The sequence below is a fragment of the Coptis chinensis genome, chromosome 6 (assembly GCF_015680905.1).
Source record: "Coptis chinensis isolate HL-2020 chromosome 6, ASM1568090v1, whole genome shotgun sequence".
NCBI classification, from domain to species: domain Eukaryota; kingdom Viridiplantae; phylum Streptophyta; class Magnoliopsida; order Ranunculales; family Ranunculaceae; genus Coptis; species Coptis chinensis.
In genome coordinates, this window is record NC_141461.1 from 28,867,272 (window position 1) to 28,883,473 (window position 16,202).

A 16,202-nucleotide genomic window follows, 5' to 3' on the forward strand; every position below is an offset into this window, starting at 1 on the left:
TCAATTCCAACTAATCCTCGCTTCAATGTCGAACTTGCTCTACTACCCCATCTCATAGTATAAAATATTCAAAAACAAAGACCATGGATAGTGCTATCAACATTTTCCAAACATACATACCCACAACTTACTCAAATTACAGATGGCTTAACACCCAATGAAGATACATCTCAAGATTACAAATTATAACGTTCCAAAGACCCATAAGGAAATTGTACTAAATCGGCTATTTTATCCGGAATAATTTACAAGAGACAAAATAATAGATGCATCCTATGACAACCTTAAGTTTCTAACGGTGATATGTAATACAAAAACTGTTTTTATGTAGCCTGGTCCGTGACTTGCGGAATATTGAACTTCAAACAACGGTAAAATCCGGAAGCCAAAATGTACAAGCAACCTTTTCTCGAACTATATAACGTAGAGGGGGATTTGCTCCAAAACTTGTTACTAGAGAAGAAAAGAAACTCGACTCGACATGAAAGGAATGGTGATTTCAAAGAGATCACTTTAAAGGCTTAAACTACCTTTGCATTCAAACATTAAAAATCAATAAATACTTGCCTCACTAATGTAGTAAGACATTATAATGACTTATGTCCGTAAGTTTAGTTACATGTAGGCCTTTTGAATACACACCATGAGTTATCTTGTAACTTGTAAAACCGGATTCCATGACTACCATCTAGACATCAAGTATCACCATTGCGGTATCATCATGCCCAATTCCACACACAAAAAAACTACTTAATGACACAAAAAAATATCGGAAATCGAGTATGGAGAGAGGGAGAGAAAAAATAGGAACTGTTTGCGTTTCTTCCTTCGGCTCGCGGTAACCGAAAAAAAGAAGATTCTTTTTGAAGAAATCATGAAAACAAGGTATAAATTAGTTAATTTCAAATTTGGTATATGAGAAGAAAATCAAGAGGGGAGGAAGAAAGGAGGAAGAAACAAACCCGCCGCCAATAATTTTCAGCCGACTTTTCTCGATTTTTCCCATAATAGTTTGCCCTAAGTATAACTTATACCAAGTTCTAGCCGAAACCAAAATTTTGATGATCGAATTGGCGTTTTTTATTTCTAATTTTGGTTTAAGGGTAGTCGAGCAAACCAGTTGGTCGTTTAATTTCTATTTAAACTAATTTTTCAATGGTTTTCTATTCAAAAGGGAAACCAAAATATATTAACTAGAAAAAACCGCGGTCTCTTTATTTTTTATTTCGGCTAGGACAATGCCCAAAATATAAGCCCATATATCGGAGATATATCCGATATATCTCGTTTTTTTTGGTACACCGATATAGAAATATTCGATATATCTCAACCGAATATTGAATTATTTTTTCCCAATATATATCGCAATTTCGATATAATGATATATATCGACCGATATATCGATATTTCGATATAAAGTATTGACTTTGACCGATATATTGTGACGGTATTTCCGATATAATCGATTTTATATTTTCGATATATCAACATACAAAACAAAATTTTGACTGGTCAACAAAAAATAGATATCTCTGATATTTCTGATATATTCGATATATATCGATTTTTAGGTACATCGAAATATTCACCGAATTCAATATTTTGGACCTTGGTCTAGCAAACCAATCACGCGCCTATTTCATTTCTATTTAACCTAATTTTTTTTTCGATTGTTTTTCTAACTAATTAACTTAATAATTAATAGGTATATCATTAATAACACTTCTGGAAGTCACATCACAAGTGATTTCAAAAACTTGGCAAAATCACTCTTAAAGTGATGTTGAATACATAGATATTACATCACTTTATAAGTGACACGGTGAGTAACAACACTTTTAAAGTGATGTTGAATACATAGATATTACATCACTTTATAAGTGATATGGCGAGTGACGTAAAAAAGTGTTACTATATCACTATCATGACATCACTTATTAAAATGATGTTGTACAACTCTACTAAATCAGTCTTTTAAATAAGTGATGTTAAAAAAAGATTGTAATAATTATTACATCACATGTTGAGAAAAGTGATGTCATAGTTTTCATATGACATCACTTCACTGAAAGTGATCTAAAATTAGTGATGTCATATGTCATATTTGTTGTAGTGAGTCATCATAATGGAAAAACCAACCTAGTTGATTGGAGATCCCAAGATCTAGGTTCAAAGGGCCAATTGAATTATGTTTGTGACTCAGTTAGCACTGGAGAGTAATATTATACTCTAATCCATTCCTATATAAGATAGTGCATATCTGTCGCGAGACCCAGGATAAGTCAAGATTTTAATGATTTACTATATCTTGGAAAGTTATTTTATCCAAGTGGAGTATTGCAGGATACTCTTTATAGAAATCATCTATGTTAGTGTGAAGTGGGGCGTTTCTATGAGAATTTTAAAGGCAAATGTCTCAAAAAGCACTATACGAAACCAAAGAAGTGTTCAAGGCCAAAATGAACACAAGCGTGAGAACCAACAATATTCGAGAAGGTACTGCGTGAAGATGATTGTCTAGGTTTATACAAACGGCTGACAGTTCAAGGTTATTAATTGAAGTCTACTGATCATCCAATTAAATCCGATCGTCTTTCACTAAGGCAAGTTCAAGGCCTCCCATGCTACTTGACCTGATGCGGTATTTTTTCATTTGTAAAAGAACATAAATCCGATGTTTTTGATAGACGAAGCCAAATTTTCATTCATGCGGGGGATTGTTAGAAAAATGAATTTGCACAAATCCATTAAAATATGAATGAGTAGTTTGACTCCCAAGTTACCCCAATTTGAGATGAAATGAGTTTTCTTGAAACGATGCGTAAAAGTGAGAAAAACCTTTTCAAAAGGATGCACTTTTAGAAACGATTGCATTATGCCGAAAATGTGCGACCTTCGAAATGTGCCTTTGGTTGAAAGCGGTGCATCATCCGAAAAGGTGTGACCTTTCAAAAAATAGGCACCGGTTCAAAAAATGTGTTTCATTTGAAATGGTATGTCTTTTCGAAACATGTGACTTTTCAAAGAGCTACTTACTTTTTCACCAGAGTCACTGTGTTGTTTTGAAGAGGCACCACTCACCTATAAATAGTGGATGAATTTGGAGAGAAAAAAACATCAGATCACATAGAGTTCTGATCTTTCTTTTCTCCCTCTGTTCTTAGTCAAATACTATGTTGTGATCGCTGATTCTATAAAATTGAAGTGCTAGCTTTCTATAGAACGAAATCCGTTCTATCTTGGGAGACAGTTTCCCATCAACCTTCAAACACCATGAGGGGGAAAATCTGTCTTAAGGACATAGTGTATCTATACTAGGCTCAGATTTAATTAAGAAGTACAAGACAGTTACAAGACAAAAGGTTTGTATAGTTTTCTAATTGGTAAAGAGTAAGTACAATTATGTTGTATATTCCTAACAGCAACCGGAGAGTAAGTGTCGAAGAAATCTACTCCGTGTTGTTGCACATACCCTTTAGCCATGAACCTTGCTTTGAACTTTTGCACTGTCCCATCAGCATTGTACTTAACTTTGTGTAGACCCATTTCACCCCAATTGCATTTTTTTCGTGTGCCGATCCACAAGAACCCATGTCCGATTTTTTTTTCAATGGTGCCCATTTCGTCTTGCATAGACTGCTCCCACTCTTCTATTCCTTCCGCTTCTTCGTAGTTCGTGGGTTCTGCAGCTATAAGGGCAAAAGTTGTATCATAAATATCCTTAATGCATTTAAACTTACGCGGAGGTGTGTCAGTATCAAGTGTAGGATCATATAGATTGTTGTCTATTCTACTTGAATTCCTTGAACTTGAGTTAGTTGACAGAGATGAACTTGAAGAAGGAGGACTCATATGCACAGGAGAAGAACGCTGAGGTGAATTCAAAGGAGAAACTTGAAAAGGTGTACTGGAACCACTCGTCTCCTTTAACTGATCCGGCTCTACTTGGCCTTCAACAAATGGCACATTCGGTTTGTCCTTTGCTTTCCAATCCCAAAAACTTTTCTTATCAAATATAACATCTCGACGAATAATAAGTTTCTTAGATTCGAGATTATAAAGTCTATAGCCCTTCGTATTAGCACAATACGCAACAAAAATGCACTTCCCACTTTTCTTGTCAAGTTTGCTATGAGAACTTGAATCAATTAAAGAATAAGCTATACATCCGAAAACTTTTAAATAACTCACATTTGATTTATGATCCCACCATGCTTCATAAGGAGTCATGTCGCGCACTACCTTTGTCGGAGAAATATTCAAAAGAAACACGAATGAGGACACCTTTACGCCCAAAAAATATTAGGTTTGCTTTTTCGGTTAAAATACTTCGAGCCATCTCTACCACAATCCTATTCTTCCTTTCCGCGACCCCATTCTGTTCTGGAGTTCTCCGTATTGTGAGTTGTCGTTGTATACCATGTTGCTTGCAAAAATTCTCAAACTCATCGGATAGAAATTCTCCTCCTCTGTCGGTTCTAAGAGCTTTGATCACATGGCCACTTTCTTTCTCCACAAAAGCTTTAAACTCCTTAAACTTGTTAAATGCTTCTGACTCATAAGAAAGAAAATACACCCAAAACTCATAATGAGTATAATCATCAAAAGAAAGAGCGTAAAATATCGACTTTTGTTGAGGGAATGAGTATGTGTCGGGCCACAAATATCTGCATGGAGTAGTTCTAACGGCATATTTGCTCACCAAGCTTTACCCACTAGAAATGGAAGACGGTGTTGTTCCCCGTATATACAACCTTCACATACATCGTCAACACAAGTAATAGATGGCAAACCAAACATGAACTTTTTTTCGACTTAATAACTTCAGCCCATTAAAATGGAGGTGTCCATACCGTAAGTGCCACAATCACGGAATCATCATTAGCATGAGCAACAAGTGCAAAATCATCAATACAAGATAGCTCAAGAGGAAACATCTTGTTTTTCGTCATGGGGATCATAACCAAAGGTTTTCAGATTGCTTCTTTCTCGATTTCACATGTATCATCATGAAATAAGATTGGAAAACGCGTCTTTGAATTAATTGACCAACACTTAGAAAGTTATTAGTTAAACCGGTATATAATAAACATCATTGAATAAGTCTATCAATACCGACTTAGTCTTAACTTCTATACTCCCCTTACCTTCAATTTGAACTTGTTTATCATCACCAAGGCGGACCGCAACTTCACAGATTCATCTATGCTTCGAAAAAGGTCTTTTCACTGTCATGTGATTGTTACGACCACTATCCAAAAACCACACATCGTTCTTACTATCTTTCGGAAGTAGATAAGTAAGAAACAGGTTACCTTTTTGCTTTCCTTTAGTGAAATTGGCTTCTTGTTGTCTAGCCTTTACAAAGCAATATGGTTCTGTGTGCCCGAACTTGTTGCAAAAATTGCACTAATTTCCCCTATAGTCCTTATAGTTTTGCCTATAGCCGCCTCTATCACCATTTTCTGACCTTCCATGACCAAAATTAGACCTGCCTCGGCCTCTTCCACGACCACGATAACCACTATTTCCTCTTCCACAACCTGAATACTTATGTCCATAACCAACTTCACCATTTTTATCTTTATTACTAATCTCTACTTTGGACTGAAATGCCTGCTCAATATTCTTTTCTGCCGACCTATTCATCCGTTCTTCATGTGCTAAAAGGGAACCCATCAATTCATTAAGGGTGTACACCGACAAATCCTTATACTCTTCAATAGTTGTGACTACATAATCCAACTTGGAAGGAAGGCTTCTTAGCACCTTCTCTACAACCTTCTGGTCAACAATTTTCTCACCAAAAGTTTTCATTTGATTCACAATCACTGAAAGTCTACAAAGAAAATCTTGTACCGACTCACTAGCTTTCATTAGAACTGTTTCGAATTGTCTACATAGTGGTTACCTTGTCGTCACCATGAAATTCATGCTTCAAACTTCTTTCGATTTGGTTGCACTTGCTAGTCAAGGGAAGATGGAATCCGACCACGACCTCTTTGCAATACAAGTAAAGCCTTCGCGATCCTTCTTGCGAAGCTCCTTCAGTCGAGTTGTTTTTCCATCTATCTACGTGAATCAAGACTCAACAAGATCCCAAAGGTCTTGTGAAATAAAAAAGTCATCATCTTTATACTCCAAAACTCATAATTTTCACCATTAAAAATGGGCACAAGGGATTGGGAAAAGTTTAGGGTATTCAAATTAGACGACGTCATGAATTACCCAAAAACAAATAAGCAAATACCTCTCTGTGAAGATTTTGCTACAGCAATTCAATTCTCCACAAAACACTAGAAAATGCCTAATTGAAAGAACCAAAGGCTCTGATACCACAATGTTGGTTTAAAAAGGAGATATGTGAGGAAATGTGGAACTTCAAGTCTGAAGAACAAAACTTTGTTTATTTAAGATGAAAGTCTGAGAGAAAAAAACTGATATATACGAGACTCTCTACTTTCTACTGGAAGAGACTGCCAAATATATATGACTCAATACTCGTAGTGGGCATTCCCACTATGAACTTCTAAACTAAAATACAGAACTACATGCTCTAAAATAGCTAACAACTAAATACCAAGTCAAACATGACACATGGCAGAAACATCTGCCTAGCAGACTAACAAATATACTTGCATCAATTCTCATCAGTCCACTCATGTTGTGTAATTTATGGCTCAAATTCCGGTTAAAGGCACCAAGATCTTGTCGATATATATATATATATATATATATATATATATATATATATATATATATATATATATATATATTGTAGGAAAAAGGGTGATTTTGCTTTTCTCATATAGACCACAAGGGCCTCCCTTTTGCCTTCACAAAGGTGCTGGTCGACTCAACGTATTTCAAGATGCAATTTGACTTATTTCGAAGTTTTCGAAACTAGTATAAATATAGGTTTTTTCAAGTAGAAACCTAACTTAACCAAAACCAAGAAAAGAGAGATTATAAGAGAGCAATTCTTTATGAGTTGAGTGTTCATTCTTTATGAGTGAATTGAGAGGCTTCTAATCTTTTACTCCGGACATCTAGTAAAGCTTGGAACTCTCAGTGTGGACATAGGCAAATTGCCGAACCATGATATATCTCGTCTTGTGGATTGTTCTTCTTTAACATTAATTGTTTTACTTTATATGCTTATTTGTTTGACATTGAGAAGTGTTGGGATTACTTTGGAGGTTGTTGAAGTCTTGTCTAGTGTGTAGGATTGATATTTGTGTAGGATTGATCTATTTGTTGTGGGTAACGTTGTTTCTACATTGTTATATCGACACCAATTGGTATCAAAATGCAGGTTTACGACCTAAGATTTTGAGTTTAGTGCTCGAAATTTGTGTAAACAAGGTGTTCCATTAAATTCCGAAGTGAAATTGTTTTTTTTTTTGGGTTATTGTGTGTAACTTGAAAGATAACTCCCAAGATGTCAAACTCAAGGTTTGAAGTAGAGAAGTTTAATGGGAAGAATAACTTTGGGATTTGGCAAGTCCAAGTAAAGGACATCCTCAACTAACAAGGTTTGCACAAGGCTTTAAAGGGGATTAAATCTAAAGGCGCGAAGTAGTATGAGTAATGATGATTGGGAAGAGTTCGATCTTCACGCTTGTTCATCAATTTGGTTATGTCTTGCTAATGAGGTCATGTATAGTGTGATGGGAGAAAATACCGTTGCCGATATTTGGCTCAAACTAGAGTCTATGTATATGACCAAGAGCATGACGAACAAGATGTACCTTAAGAAGTGTCTTTATCGGTACATGATGGTGGATGGTTCAATGATGCAAGAGCACGTTAGTGAGTTCCGTCAACGCCTAGCGGATTATTTGAATATGGGCATGAAGATGGATGATGAGGATCAAGTGGCATGTTTAATATTCTCCTTGCCAGAAAGCTATGAGCATCTAATGACTACATTTATGAACAAAGAAGACGTTGATCTTGATGAAGTTTAGAGTGCACTTCTTTCTTATGAGTTGATAAAGAAGACACGTGTAGATAATAACATTAATGCAGGTCAGGGGCTAGTGGCAAGAGGAAGGTCGTATGAAAAGGCTTCTACAAGTAATGAGAAGTCTAGGTCCAAGTCAAAGAAGCCTTTGACACATGTGAAGTGCTATAATTGTGATGAAAAGGGACATTACGCAAGTAATTGTCCTCACTCGAAGAAAGAGAATAAGAGAGATGGTAAGAAGAAAGGTAAGGCAAAAATTGAGGCAAGTTATGCTTCAGGCTCTGAAGGGGACGAGTTGAGTCTCTGTGTGTCCATACAAGATTATATGACCAAAAGGTGGCCAGATTCTTGATTCCGGATGTTCCTACTATATGTGCCTGAATAGAAAGTGGTTTACTTCTTATAAAAGCATTGATGGTGAATAGGAATCATCTCTTAAAATAAATCTAAGTAATCCACATTTTTACATATGAGATGATCATGATAATCTACTAGCATGATTCTAGCCATTAAATAAAATCAATGCATTTGACTATCAATAACATAGAATATGCAAAAATCTACTACTTAAATTTCCATTTAATAAAATTGTTTCTACAAAAAGGAGTTTTCTATCTTTCAAAAACAATGTGGAACTGAAAAGAGCCAATCAACTATGAACATAGAAACGTCCTGGGTGCCCAGGGGGGTCATCCTCATCCTCACAGTCACTATCAACTATTTGAAAATTACTAGCCACTTCCTTTGTTTCCTGTGCGGGTGGGAAAATAAACCCTGATGACACATCATATGGATTTGGTTCCTTAGCATTGTCCCATAATCGATGTAGGAGAGATTGAAGTGGTCGAGCCTTATTCCTATCCTGAATAGGACTAGGGCTCTTTGGTGTATATTCTGGTGATGGTGGCTCTGTCTTTATCCCTCATCGATTTCAAGACAAACACACTTCAAAGCTCTCCTATATTGCTTTGCAGTCATGCGTTTCTTGGAAGCCTGTCTCCCAAGATCTGGTTCAATTTTCCTATAAGTCTCGAGTCTATGCGACTTAGGCATTGTGCCTTAGTTTTCATATGACCGTTGATAGAAAACAGACAATTTTATTTACATGCAATAGTAAAAATCCAAATTTAAATAATTACTACATGGTAAAAATAAACATCCTAATGTCAATTTTTAATCGTGAAAAAAAAATACATTTGAAAAATCCTAAAATTTCTAGGGAAATAATCTCAGAAAATAGATTTCCATGTAAAAATTTCTAAGGAAAAAAAAATTTCCTAGAAAAAATTTCCACTAAAAATTAAAAAAACAAATTATTTTCCATAAATAATTTATTTTGCAAAAAAATAAATTTTAAGCAATTTCTAATTAGTTTTTAAACAACCTAATTATTTAAAAATTAATTAAAAGATTTTGAAAAAACACGGTTTTCAAAAAAAAAAAATGTAGATCACAAGATCAAAACTACAAACAAAAGCATGCAAACTATGGAAAACTTGGCTCGATGCCAATATAAGATTTTTACCGATATCTCATGCATGATTCCTATGATATGTACAATTACGCTATATCACATGCATAAAATAGCGCAGCGGAAACAAAAGATCGTACCTTGGTCATAGCTTTCAATTCGAAGTTCCAAGCTTTGATCTACCGGAGAAGATGATGTTCTTCGCACACTCAAGATCTTATTCTTCTCAACTTAGCTAGAGTCCAGTTCCAACCATAAACGGGAAGCAACCTTTGTTCACAAACCAAGAACCAAGAACTGACAATGGCTAGCAATGGAGGTTACCACCTATGGAATCTCCACGAAAAACTAGATTCTACTTTAGAAAACGTTGGAGGTCACCATTAAAGGGAGAGAGAGATTTGTTTGTTTTTGGGATGATCAATATGTGAGGGGTGGGGGTGTATTTATAGAACTCTCCCACCTACTCAAAATTGGATAGGATAAAGTCCCATACTTATCCAAAATCAGCTAAGGATAGAGTCTTATACTCATCTAATGTAGGCTAGGATAAAGTCCTACACTCATCCCAATACCTGGTGGTTATCCTTATCTCTGTGGTTTATCCTTATCTTGGTGGGCGTTTATCCATATCAGGTCTGACCCAGCCTTATTTCCAACAGATTCTGAATGCACTAAGATGTGGCATATGTGAGTAGGGCATATGAGTGAAAAGGGTTTGTCTGAGTTGTGCAAGCGAGGGTTCCTGAAGGACTTGAAGAAGCCAAGTATGGGGTTCTGTGAGCATTGGGTTTATAGGAAGCAGTGCAGAGTCAAGTTCAAGTCAAGCAAGCACCACGACAATGAGGCATCCTTGACTATGTGCATACAGATGTTTAGGGACCCTCCAGAGTGGCTTCTAAAGGAGGTAACCGTTATTATGTCTCATTCATTGATGATCATACCCACTATGTGTGGGTGTATATGATGAAAACGAAAGATGAAGTGTTTGAGACATTTAAGAAGTGGAAGGCAATGGTTGAGAATCGCGGATAGGAAAGTAAAGACACTACGGATCGACAATGGTAATCTTGAGTATACCTATGGGCCATTCCAAGAGTTTTTGCAAATGAGGGAATTGCTAGACCTTTGGATAGTCGAGGGGGCATGCCTTAGCATAATGGAATGGCAGAGAGGATGAATAGAACCTTGCTTGAAAGAGCAAGATGTTTGTTGTCTAATACTAGTCTAGGCAAAGAGTATTGGGCAGATGCAGTGTCCATGGCATGTTACCTAAATAATAGGTCACCAATTCTAGCTATAAATTGCAAGACACCTTATGAGGTGTGGTCAGGTAACCCAGCTGATTATAGTATTTTGCGAGTGTTTGGATCGACTGCTTACTACCATGTGAGGGAAAGCAAGCTAGATCCTAGAGCTAAGAAAGCCATATTCTTAGGCTTCACAAATGGGGTAAAGGGATACAGATTGTGGTGTCAAGAAGACCACAAGTTCCTTGTCAGCAGAGATGTTACCTTTGATGAGACTTCCGTGTTATCTTTCAGTAAGCCGGAAGGAGCTGGGTAGAATGGTGAGTCTATAGAAGTTCAAGCCACTGAGCTTGAGTTGTCTGATGTAGCAGACGACTGGTTGGTTCATGATGAGGTACCAAATCATGGAACCACATAGCAACAGGAAGAAGATCATGAACATCCGCAACTTGTAGTGGCTAGCCCTAGGCCAAAGAGACAAGTTATAGAAGTGCACAAGTATGAGCACGAGAAGCCGGTGAAACACTATGGTCATGTAGATTTAGTGGCATATGAACTGAATATCAAAGATGATGAGCCATATAGTTTCAAGGAAACTATTAGAGATGCTCAATACAGAGATTGGTTGGTTGCTATGCAAGAAGAGATGGAGTCTCTTGATAAAAATCACACATGGGACCTAGTTTTATTGCCAAAGGGAAAAGGACTATCGGCAGTAAATGGGTGTTTAAAAGAAAGAGATCATTTCGAGTCCAACAAAGATTACTAGGTACAAGGCAATAGTAGTAGCAAAGGGTTTTTCCGGAAGGAAGGAGTCGACTACAATGAGGTATTTTCCCGGTGGTCAAACATACTTCCATTCGTGTGTTATTGAGTTTAGTTGCTCACCGACTTGGAGTTAGAGCAACTTGATGTTAAAAGCTGCTTTCTTGCATAGGGACTTGGAGGAAGAGATCTATATGAGACAACCTGAAGGGTTTGTTGTTGCTGAGAAAGAAGATCATGTATGTAAATTGAATCGGTCACTGTATGGGTTAAAGCAATCGCCCAGGCAATAGTACAAGCGCTTTGACACATTCATGATACAACATGAGTACACCCAATGTCACACCCCGAATTTCAACAGAATTCGGAAAAACAATATTTGTTCCTGACTCTTCGATTTTCGAGGTGTGAGCGATGCACTCTCAACTTCCAAAAACCCATAAACAGTTTAAATATGCGGATAATTAAAAACCAATAAAAATTTTAACTTAAACAAAAGTCCTCTTCATTACAAAAATTCACAAATAAAATTAGGTTACAAATCTCTTTTCAATAACTCTTTATTTAAAATTACAAATGAAAATACAAATAACATTGTCTCAACTGAAAATCTATATCACCTCAAGGGAAAACAAAACCTATCTTGAAATACAACGCTAACGCAAACCACAAGCAGCAACCAACCTTCTTCAACACTAAACCTGTCAAGACTTATCAACTATGTTCATTTAATGAACACACCCAATAAGCAAACATACAAATCGGGTCAGCATTATAAACAATGCTGGTGTGAGTAGCCCTAAAATACAATATATACTTATACATATATTTACACACTAAATAAGGTAGCTAGTTCCTCCACCGAGGCGCCTTAACATCCAACAAATAATATAACATCCTTAAGTACAATAATTAAGGCAGGTAGTTCCTCCACTGAGGCGCCTTAACTTCCTACTAACCACACAACAAACTATACGCATAATAAATAAGGCAGGTAGTTCCTCCATTGAGGCGCCTTAGCTTCCCAACCATAATACAAAGACATTTAGTTCCTCCACCGAGGCACCTTAGGTTCTAACTAAACTAAAAATCAGGCAAGCATATTCTATACTTACCGCATTTCATACTCAATTACAGAGTGGGTCGTCTCTGCCCAAGTAATTAGTTTGACCCACCCTTCTGCAAAGACATATACAATCATATATTTAAAGATATATCATTAACCAACATATTACCATAATTATATTATTTAAGGCTTTCTTTGCATGTCCCTAAAATCAAGTTGTATCTATGTCTTACCTAGTTTCCTTGGCTACCACAATCACTTTCCAACGCCAAACATGTACATCCACATGCCTCCCCTCACATAATGAATCACTCGTGTGTAGCTACCCTGAGCGGGATGCCGCACACCAGGTAACCCTCACACGAAAGCCATTATGTGAGTACTGCCACTATTCGGCATAAAATATCGCGCGTCTCGTTCTAATTTTGCGAACGGAATAATCAAGTCACTGTTCGGCTACACCAGAAAGGCCATTCAGATTCACTGAAACGCCAGAAGGGCCAATCACATTACTTACCCCCGAAGAGCCATTCAAATTCACTGAAATGCCAGAAAGGCCAATCATATCACATACGCCCATCACTAGGGCCAAATCACATGAGTTGTGGTAGCTAGGTTCTAGGATTTTTGTTACGTAATTTATTCAGGTGTCATACATTAGTATCTCATAACCATTTCACTCTATCACGTGCCAAATAAATTATTGCACTAAGCCACCATATTTGGATAATCTCAATAATACTTTTTGTTCTATCTCATGCCAGTATACTTAATTGTACTGAAGCTCAACGTTTCTCGTTATAATACAATCCACATTATCAATTAAGTAGCAACTTATAATAGTAATTAATCAGGTAATGTATTCGTTCAATATATTTATGTGAACTCAAGTCACCATCAAAGGCACGCATTATTTCTATTTGTGCACAATATAAATAGTATATAAATAATCAAAATTTATGTCTATTCTACCAATGTCAAAATGGATCGACTTTAAAAAGAAAGAACAACTCAAGTCCAAACATCACGCATAATTATTCGAGTCCAAATCACAAGTTAAGTCAAACTGATCAAGTGTCAAAAGCCCAATACTAAAATCCATGAATCTAAGTCCGTATGTAGTTTAATTCTCATAAAAATGTATATATCTAAGTCTTATTATAAGAATTCCCCTATTGTTACGTGCCAATATTTATATGCTTTACACACTACTCACGTCAAATCTTAATTAGATAATGACAAACAAAGTTATACAATTGTCGACAATATTTTATTACTACATTTGTCCATATTTGTAAATATGTGAAAATCTGGAAAAGGTCAACATTCCACAGTCAACGGTCAATGTCAAAGTCAACCTGTCATTTCCATGTTCAACAAGTTCATGGTCATAGCCATGGTTCATGGCTAAGGTCATAGTTCATGTCATGGCTAAGGTAAAGGTGCATGGCTCATGGGCTCATGACTAAGGTCATGGTTTGGACCCTAACCAAGCCCATGACTCAACCAAATATTCAAATAATGTTAGCGGATCCACATAACAATAATGAACCAGCCCAAAAAAAATAAAAGAAAACCGGCCCATGTAAACAAAATTAGAAAAGGCCCCAACCAAAAATAGAACCGGCCCAACTCAAAAGATTAATATCGGCCCATCACTAACAAAATAGAACCGGCCCAAAGGAAAACCAACTAAGCCCAAGCCCAAGAGAAATCAACAGGTCGTCTTCTTCAGCTGGTAACCAACTCTCCTCCACCGCCAGCAGCTCAACTCCGGCCACCACTTCTCGCTTCCCCATCATATCGGTTTTGATCCTTGCCAAAAATCCAATAACTTTAACAAAAGCAAAAACCACCCATCATTCAATATATATTCTTTCTCAAAACTAGATCTCGAATTTGCGCCGCCATTAAAGCTTCTTCAAGCTTCAATCTTACCCCTTTCCATCACCCATTCGACAGCCCTCATTCCAACCTCAATAACCAAACTCAAATCAACAAAGTAAAAATCATAAAGACAAGGGTTCAAATCAAAAAGGTCCGGACAGGCGACTCCATTAACACCCTTCAGAGCTTAAACAACTCCCTAACAATGTACCACCACAACCCAACAAGATAAAAATTCAAAACCACAAACAAAAAGAGTTTAAAGGAAACACAAGCCGAAATCTTGCTGTGGGGCTTGCGCCGCCATTAACAGCTTCTCAAAGCTTCGACAGTTAAATAATTAAGCAAACACTATACTAACATTTAACCCGTTTAACACTTCGACATTATAGCATGATAACTACAGAAAAATGAACGGAAACCTTAGACAGTAAAATTTGTCATGCGTATGCAGTAAAACTCTGGATTAGTGAAAAGAAAAACTAACTACTCACCTGTATTAAAAGCTCCACAAATTCATCATAGTTCGAATCGTCGTGCTCCAACTCTCTAGCAATCAAGCCGCCTCCATTTTTATTTTATTTTTAATCAAAAAAACCTATTCTCTGGAAAAATATGAATATATACTTGGGTTTGAAACCTAAGCCCAACACAGACTCGGGCCCAGAAATCAGGCCCACATATCCCAAATCCAATTCAGCGAATTTTAAATAAATTAATTAATAAATAAATATGTATTTTAAATCACAGATTATTTACAGTAAGTAAGTATATTTGTTGTGTTTACTTTTCGTAGACTTTGTGGTAATGACTTCATCTATCTCCTGCTTTATGTGGATAACATGCTTATTGCTTCCAAAAACATGGTGGAGATAGACAAGTTGAAAATCTCAACTTAGCTCGAGTTTGAGATGAAAGACTTAGGTGGAGCCTAGAAGATCTTGGGCATGGAGATTGATGAGAGATAGAAAAAAAGGACGGATAGTTGTATCTCGGAAGAAATACCTTCATAAAATAATTTCTCAATTTGGTAGGGAGAATGCAAAGTCGGTTTCTACACCTTTAGCTGGGCATTTTAGGCTTTCAGCTAAGTTCTCTCCTAGTTCGGTTGAGGAACAAAAGCATATGGCTAATGTTCCTTATGCAAGTGTCGTGGGCAGTTTGATGTATGTTATGGTGTGCACCCACCGGACATTTCAAGCGATTAGTGTGTTGTAAGCAGGTATATGGCAAATCATGGAAAGCAGCATTGGGAAGCAATGAAATGGGTATTGAGGTACTTGAAGGGTACCTTGGATGTGGGATTAGCTTATGGTGGATGCACTTGTTATGTCAGTGAGTATGTGGATTCAGATTATGCAGGTGATCTAGATAGACGACGATCTACTACTGGTTATGTGTTTATGATGCATGGTGCACCGGTTAGTTGGAGGTCTATGCTTGTGCTCTGATTGCTCTATCTACTACTGAGGCAGAGTATATGGCAGTGGCAGAGGCAGTTAAAGAGGCACTATGGCTTCGAGGTCTTTTGGATGATATGGGTATTAAGCAAAACAGTGTTGCTTTGTATTGTGATAGTCAGAGTGCTATTCATTTGGCGAAGAACCAGGTTCATCATGCTCGGACCAAGCATATTGATGTCCGTTGAGGATGGTGATGTAGCACTTGAGAAAGTGGACACCCATGACAATCCTACTGATATGTTGACAAAGGTTGTCACCGGAGTTAAGTTCCAATCACTGTTTGGACTTGCTCCAAATCCTACATGTTTGAAAGAGCCCTTTGTAGGCATGG

At 36.9% G+C, this 16,202-nt stretch overlaps 1 long non-coding RNA gene across 1 annotated transcript in view; it reads left to right on the plus strand.

Annotated features, from left to right (window-relative positions):
- LOC147492454 (uncharacterized) overlaps positions 1-16,202 on the plus strand; it is a 50,423-nt gene that overhangs the window by 32,957 nt on the left and 1,264 nt on the right. The window lies entirely within an intron of this gene.